This window comes from Austrofundulus limnaeus, unplaced genomic scaffold, assembly GCF_001266775.1.
Source record: "Austrofundulus limnaeus strain Quisiro unplaced genomic scaffold, Austrofundulus_limnaeus-1.0 Scaffold78, whole genome shotgun sequence".
NCBI classification, from domain to species: domain Eukaryota; kingdom Metazoa; phylum Chordata; class Actinopteri; order Cyprinodontiformes; family Rivulidae; genus Austrofundulus; species Austrofundulus limnaeus.
Genome location: NW_013952480.1, coordinates 853,707 through 861,298, shown reverse-complemented (window position 1 = coordinate 861,298; position 7,592 = coordinate 853,707). Strand labels below are relative to the sequence as shown.

Sequence of the window (7,592 nt, the reverse complement as noted above, 5' to 3'; positions counted from 1 at the left end):
GATTTATACTGATTTTGGGTTTTTGTAATAGTTATAGAGAAAATACATCAGCAATTATTTTATTACCCTTTAAATTGATTTCTGGAGATTATCCAAGGTGCTTCATGACCCATAATTGGGTCCCAAGCCCAACTTTGGGAACCAAAGTGCAGTGGTTCCCAAACCTTTCAGCTTTTGACCCACAAAATAACAGTAGCAGAGACCTGAGCCCCCAGCTATTTTTGGATGATAAACATTTGTATCAGGTCAACAAAACATGGGCATCGTAACAATATTTTTATACTACATTTATCCATTTTAAATATAATAACCTCACTCCTTTGTAACAACTAAGGCAAAAATGTAATAGTCAGAAAATCTTTTCAGGACCCCACCTTGATGTTTCAGGACCCCACTTTGGGTCCCGACCCCAACTTTGGGAAACACTGTACTACTTTGTTATAATTATCTAGAGACAGCAACTGTATGTCTAGATTTATTCAGTTAATAACTGGCTTTATAATAAAATGATGAAGTAATGAAATAAGAACGCACAGATTTCCCACAGTCCAGCCTTTTTCAGTCAGATTTAAGGTGAATGCTTTCACCATTGGGCACATTATATTCAACATGAAAAAAGCTGAAGAACAACTAGCTTGTTATTCCTCAGCTGATTGTGCTGACTGACATGAAATAAAATAATCCTTTTTTTTCCCCAATTAGCATTAGAAGTTTCTGTGATGCAACACAATTCACAAAGCATTTCCAAACTGTTTGTGGTCAGAAAAGATTCAAGTTAAAAAAAAAAAAGGACAGCAGCTTCAGTTGTATAGAAATTAGCTGGTAAAGACCACCACAAAGCTCTAATTAAATTGTGGTCATCGTGGCTGAGTGATTCATTTAAAAGCAATAGCTGAAAGAAAACAACTGATTGTGTAATCAGCTGTAGAGATCATTTAGAGCAAAACAAATTCAATTTTCTGCCCTGGATGAGTTGAAAAGTTGTTTTATGAATACAGAATTTAGTCTGCCAGGTAACCTGATCAAATTACTCCAGAAGACTAGTCACATATTTGGACACTAGAACCGGTTTTAAGTCTTAGGCTTTCTGTATTTACCAAAAACAAAAAAACTTCACCTTAACTCTTTGAGATCTCACAGACGTTGGCTTTTTTTAAAACTCATTTTAGTGATATCATCTTTAGCCAAGGACCTGACCGGTTCAGAAGAATGCTTTATTTATTTATTTATATTTTTGTTTTTTGTAAGACTCTTACTTTGATTTTGAAACCATGCAGCTTACGCGACAAACAGTGGTTGATTTTTCTGACACCAAAGCTTTTTTGAATCCCGGTCTCAGAGTGGAAGTTTTTGGATCCCCCAAACAGAAGTGTGAATTATACTACAGATGGCAGTGGTGAATAGAAAAGAAGAAAACAATGTGACAGACATAAAGTAGTGCTGTAGCCCCAGCAAGTGTTATTAGCTGAAAACTTGATCTCTTGGGTCTTTGCTGAGTGTAGTTTCTTTGACTTGACTTACAGATATTGTTCATCCAAGGGAGATATGGGATTCTTTATCTTTTTGTCCTCCACTTGTAGAATTTTCCTCACTTYCTTTTTTTTTAAAGCACACGCTGCAGAAAAAAGCTGTCACGGTCAGGTACAAGGACTGGATCGAAGACTCTGAAAGACTTTGGGAAACCATGATAAATTATTGATCAAGACTATTTCTAAAGACACTACACTCAAGAAAAGGAAGTACTGGTATGGATACGACATTGAGGACCCTGTATCGTTTGGAGTTATGCACAAACATTATTCAGCATGGTATAAAGAAAATGGGACAGAAAAGCAGTTTCCATGGTGGAAAGACAGAATTATGAGCAAATGTCTGGGAGGAATAAAAATTGAATTACTGTGGTTGGGATTTTAGAAAAGTAATTATACTTAGGTTTGTGTTGACATATTTTTTTAATACATAAAGGGTTGTTTTTTTGTTTTTGTTTTTATTGATCATTTAATAATCAGATGGGGGAGAGTGTAATGGAAATAATACTTTTAGGTTTAAGCCAGTAACGGTTTGGAAGAAGGGAAACCTGTTGTATATTTTGTGTTTTGAATCATGAAGCTTGGTTTGCGTGCTTAAATATTACCGACTATAAAGCAGTCTTTATCTGCCGTTCCAAAGTTTCCTTGTAAAGGAAATGCATTTGCAACTTTACATACTGCTGTTTAAATACGACCTGCTAACAGCTGACTGTAGCTCACAAGTCTGTTTTAAAGGGCAATATTATGTGTTTCTCAGGCATATATTTAAATACTACACCATAATAAAGTTTCTATGTCAGCTTTAGTTGTTATTAAAATGCTGTTTTTATGTTTAAATAGAAAATAAACTTGACTTCTCATCACTTCCTCTTCTAAACGCCTTGAAATTGGCCTCTTTCTCTTTAAGAACCACCTTCCGCTTCTGTCCCGCCCATTTCGGGGGGGGGTGCTATGATGCAGTTTACATACTTGGCATCTGAAGATACATTTCCTCAAAGGTATTTTGAATCTGAAAATAGCTTCACTGAGTGAGAAGTAGTGTTAGAAGCTCAGCAGACAGTTAGGTTTCACTTTCAGTTTCACCAGTTGTTTGCTTTGTTGCTGCCGAGAGCCTGCAGGAGTCATGGGCGGGGTGTGTGGGGTGGGGGTGGGGAGGTGTGCTCCGTGATGAGGAAGCTGGGCTTGGAGACACACGCCAGAGGCGGAGATGGTCCCAAAAGGTGGTTCTAGTCCCAACCTGTTGTTGTTGCCCCTCTGCCTGGCTGTCTCAGGACACTACAGGATTTCTCAAACATGCATGAATGAGTCAAAGCAAGGCTTTTGGGCATGTTTTTGATGAGAGGATAACATTATAMCATGATATAAAACTCAAAAATGTTGATTTTACATGATATAGCCCCTTTAAGTCTGTCCATCAGGTGAGGGCTGCCTGACTGACTTTTTAAAAATATTTGTTTTGTTTTGGAGCTGCCAACATTCCTGGCCGTAAACATCCAGCGTGCCCAGAGTGAGTTATCTCTGTGCCACTTTCTCCTTTACACAACACCCACTGGAAAGCTGGTAAATACAGCGCTCCCACTCCACCGATTCACCAAGTGGCGGCTCTGAGAATAGACGATGTTGTCCCGCTTCTGTGTAGGCCAGCTGGTCTTAGACTCGTGTGAAATCCTGTTTTTTTCTCTCTCTATAAATAATCCTGTGTTTAATCTCACCCATTTTATTTGTCATAAACAACAAACAGAAAATATTGCTTGTGTTTCTTTGTAACCATTGAACTCAAAATGTCCCACGTCTCAGCGGGAAGGAGATCGAAGAGCGTTTTATTGTGATACCTTTCAAAAAAACCTGTTTGCTGCTTCTTTTTCTCTGTCGCTGAGTGAACACAGAAAGCCGATCGCTGCCTGACATATCGGGGCTGCTTTGTGTCTCTTTTGATGATATCTACATTAGTCTTTCTCTGGCTGCTTACACAAAACTCAGTCTGTCTTTTCTTTCAGATGGGATTAAAAACAAAAGTTCCTAAAATAGCTTCAGACGAGTCGGTCCTATCATGTGTTCACTCAGTCAGACTTGAAGTCAGAGGGTCAGATAAATGCGTCTGTCGCCAAATAGTTCAAAAATCATATGCTGCTCTTTAAAGCTATTTTTGTTGCGTAAAAATAAGTATTGCCAGATGTGGGTCTATTTAAAGCATCTTGTGCTGCTTTTTTGATTATCAGAGGATCATCTGGAGCTTTAACCTGATAATTCTGTAATCCAGGAGGAGGTTGTTTTTTGCGTTCATTCGTAGCAGGGAGGGTATAAACAGATACGGTTGGGCTGGTGGCAGGCTTGCTGAAAAGAGGATGTGTGGCTGAAAAGTTGACAGCTGCTGTGTCAGTGTCGAGGTGTTTGTCATGCTGAGACTGGAAACTCCAGCCTGACTATTCCTCATCAGGACTGGGACAATAGAACTCAGCTTATTAATATCCCAGGGCTTTCTAAAAATACACAGTAGGTGTTCCTTGTTGTACTTGATTCTGAAAAGCTGCGAGCTTGTCAAATAATTATTTTTTTTTCATTTTAAAAAGCCATGATTTCAGTAATAGTACACAACCTATAGGAGACATATCATGCTTTTAAATCCTTCTTTTTCATATTTAAGTCATTTAGAACAGTGGTTCCCAAACTTTTTATCCTCTGACCCACAAAATATTCATGGCAAAAACTTGTGACCCCAAATATTACTGGTCTGAGTACACAAACTTTGTTAATAACCCTAAAAACACAGGCTTTTTGACAATCTAAACAGCTTGTACATAAATATAAATACTTTTTTACACTGATTTTGTGTTTTTGTATTAATTATAGGGAAAATATTACATCAGCAATTATTTTATTACCCTTTAAATTGATTTCTGGGGATTACCCAAGGTGCTTCATGACCCATAATTGGGTCCCAAGCCCAACTTTGGGAACCAAAGTGCAGTGGTTCCCAAACCTTTCAGCTTTTCACCCACAAAATAACAGTAGCAGAGACCTGTGCCCCCAACTATTTTTGGATGATAAACATTTGTATCAGGTCAACTAAACATGGGCATAGTAACGATGTTTTTATACTACATTTATCCATTTTAAATATACTAACATCACTCCTTTGTAACAACTAAGGCAAAAATGTAATTAATTCAGAAAATCTTTTCAGGACCCCACCTTGATGTTTCAGGACCCCAATTTGGGTCCCGACCCCAACTTTGGGAAACACTGATTTAGAATAAAGATATTTTTCTGCACTCCTACACTAGAGACTGAAAATGCATTTAACTGCTAAAAACGTGGATTTTGCAGGATAAATCCCCTTTAAAGTGCCTGTAACATAGGTCAAAATAGGTCAAATGGTGTGAATCATGCCACATTTCTTAAATATTAAGATGTTTTCTGTCAGTTTTTCTAGGAAATACATGTCACAGATGAATATACTAAATGGTTTTTCTGTATAAATGAAAAACATCAGGTAAAAATTGGCTCTGGGATGGACTGGAGACCTATTTAGGGTGTACCCCGTCCCTCGCACTGTGACTGCTAGATTTGGGCACCCGTGACCCTGAAAGGARGAAGCGTGTATAAATAATGGAAGATACAAGTTGGTTGTCTTGTACTTTTCATTCCAAAGAGAAAAAGGGGAAAGCACATGTAGAGCTTTCTAGTTACTTTTGTGTAGCTTAAATTAATTTATWATCGTCTTAAATCAAGAATGAGCCAAGCTACTGTAAATTCATTTGCGTTGGAAGATCATGCAGCACACATATTGCAAAACATTGCTTTCTGCTCCAACAGTAACTAGAGTTAGAGAAGAAATAGCTTGAATGAGTCACAGGTCAACATTAATAAACAGCCTCTGAAAAGGGCTGAACACGAGGGGGAAAAAATGTGCTTACAGAAAACCTCAAAATCTACTTCTTAAGAACACTTTAAAGGACAGTTGTTTTTTAAACTTTTCCACAGTACAGTACAACATCTTAAACTTAAATTTGTGCAAATCAAGTTAGACAAGAAGCATCGCCGCTACTTTTTCCCCTTTTCTCATCTCAGCAGCACAGTTTGAAAGARCACACTTCCTCAAAGCAAAACCTCAAAAATCACCTCAGTTGCTCCGTGAAGAAAAATAATATTTTGTTTTTGGATCTCTCACAAATCATCTGCTTCTTGCTGGCTTGTATCAAACCTGCAGCGTAAAAGCTATTCAAGATTATCTTCTGGTCATAAACTCAATGTATGAATATCTGACAGGTGTTGGTGCCCCACATAGATCATCTCAGCTGAGTGATTGCTTTTGATTATGACAAAGAATTCTGCAATGCAAGACAAAAAAAGAGGATAGGGTAGGTGATCATTAACAGCACAACACCTTGTAAACGACCTGTTAAGATTGTTTATTGTGGCAAAGAGTCAATGCAGCAGAATCGTGAGGTCTAAAAGGGGAAAAAATGTACAGTCAGATTAAGCGAGACTATTTAGCGAGAGCACGTTTACACAAGTGAAGCAACAGCTGTTTGCAGAGGGTGTGTGCAGTTGATTCTCTGGCTTAATTGATGTCCTGAATGTTTAGGATTCAGCTGAAAGTGGTAGGCATGTCCCAGCGTGAAAAATGCAAAACGGAACCTACTCAGAAATGCTGCGAGTCTGAGCTCCAGAGCCGTGAAGCAAAACCAGGCTCTGGTCTGCTTTCGGCCCAGTGTTGACTGTAACTATGGTGTTGTGGTGTGTCAGAGGCACCGAAGCACAAATTCTTTCCTGTCCGTGACTCACGCCCCCGAACGCGGTGCAGACTGTACGCAAAAGGCTTGGGAAACCTCAGAACACACGGTCATCCAAACCACCAGAGTTCTGTAGCTACAGCAGCGGACAGAGTCAAGTAGTTTACATAGATTTTCATGCATGCTTGCACACAGAAGCCGGGAGGCATTCCCACATCAGAGGAGTGCCCATTTTCAGAGCTAGTCGAAACGCTGRTTTTKAACTCCATAAATGAATTGAGGGATGGGCATTTTAAACACACATGTAGGCATGATCCACGCCTAGGTTGGGTCACGTCTTCTGTGGCAAGGAGAAGAATGAATGTTGCATCACAGTGTGGGTGTGTTGTTTTCTACTCGCTCCATACAKTCATAAATATAAAGGAGATATTTAAAAGTCACATTTAAAGACAACAGATTCTGCTGCATCACAGTTTGTTGAAATGAAGTTGAGAAAATTCTTTGTATCCTCGTAAGATTTGATTTATTATTATTATTTTTCTGAAGATTACAAGCCTGTGGGCACTATATTGTTTGGAGTTTCTGTACGGAAATAAGAGAACTTTACAGGAACAAACACAAAGTATAGCTCTTTTCTGATTAGCCATTTTATGTATGACTATCTTGGCAAAGTTATTGTTGGTTTACACTGAAAGGCAAAGTGTCAAAGGTTGGTTGAATTACTCAAGAGGAAAATTCCAACTCCTAGTGAATGATTTTTCTAAACTGTTTTTTTTCCCTGAACAGCAGTTTTGTTATTGTCAAGCACGGCGGTGTGAGGTCTCATGCTCTGGAATGTTATTTTTATTTATTAATTTTTTTTGACTGAAACTTAGAATAGAGGATGAGGAAAAGTACCGAGCATTTCTCCGTAAAAATATTTTCCATTGTGCTCAGGATCAAAGAATAATTTAGAGACAAAGACCAACAACGTAATAAGAAAATGCAGGGGGTGGGTGACATAAAGTTTAAGTTTAGGACTTTTCTGGACTGCATCCAATATTTGCCTTTTTACACAATTTGCAGCTACGCTAAGAATGTAACCCCCGCCAAAATCTGGGCTTCACTGCATTCAAACGGACTAAAACAATGAAAATTGTACGTGTAATAGAACTAATGCTTTATGTTTAAGCAGGTGATTCATGACATCCTTTAATGACCTAGATTTTCATGACATTCTGTTCATCTGCATAGAGTGATTAATGTCACAACAAGAGCTTGCTAACAACAATAATCATTCTTAGATATCACTTGTGTCTATCTTTGTGTTTTCCACTGACCTTGTATC

General features: G+C 38.3%; 1 protein-coding gene across 2 annotated transcripts in view; it reads left to right on the top strand.

The window, feature by feature from the left end:
* Window positions 1-7,592, top strand: part of LOC106519494 (oxysterol-binding protein-related protein 3) — a 26,908-nt gene that overhangs the window by 1,083 nt on the left and 18,233 nt on the right. The window lies entirely within an intron of this gene.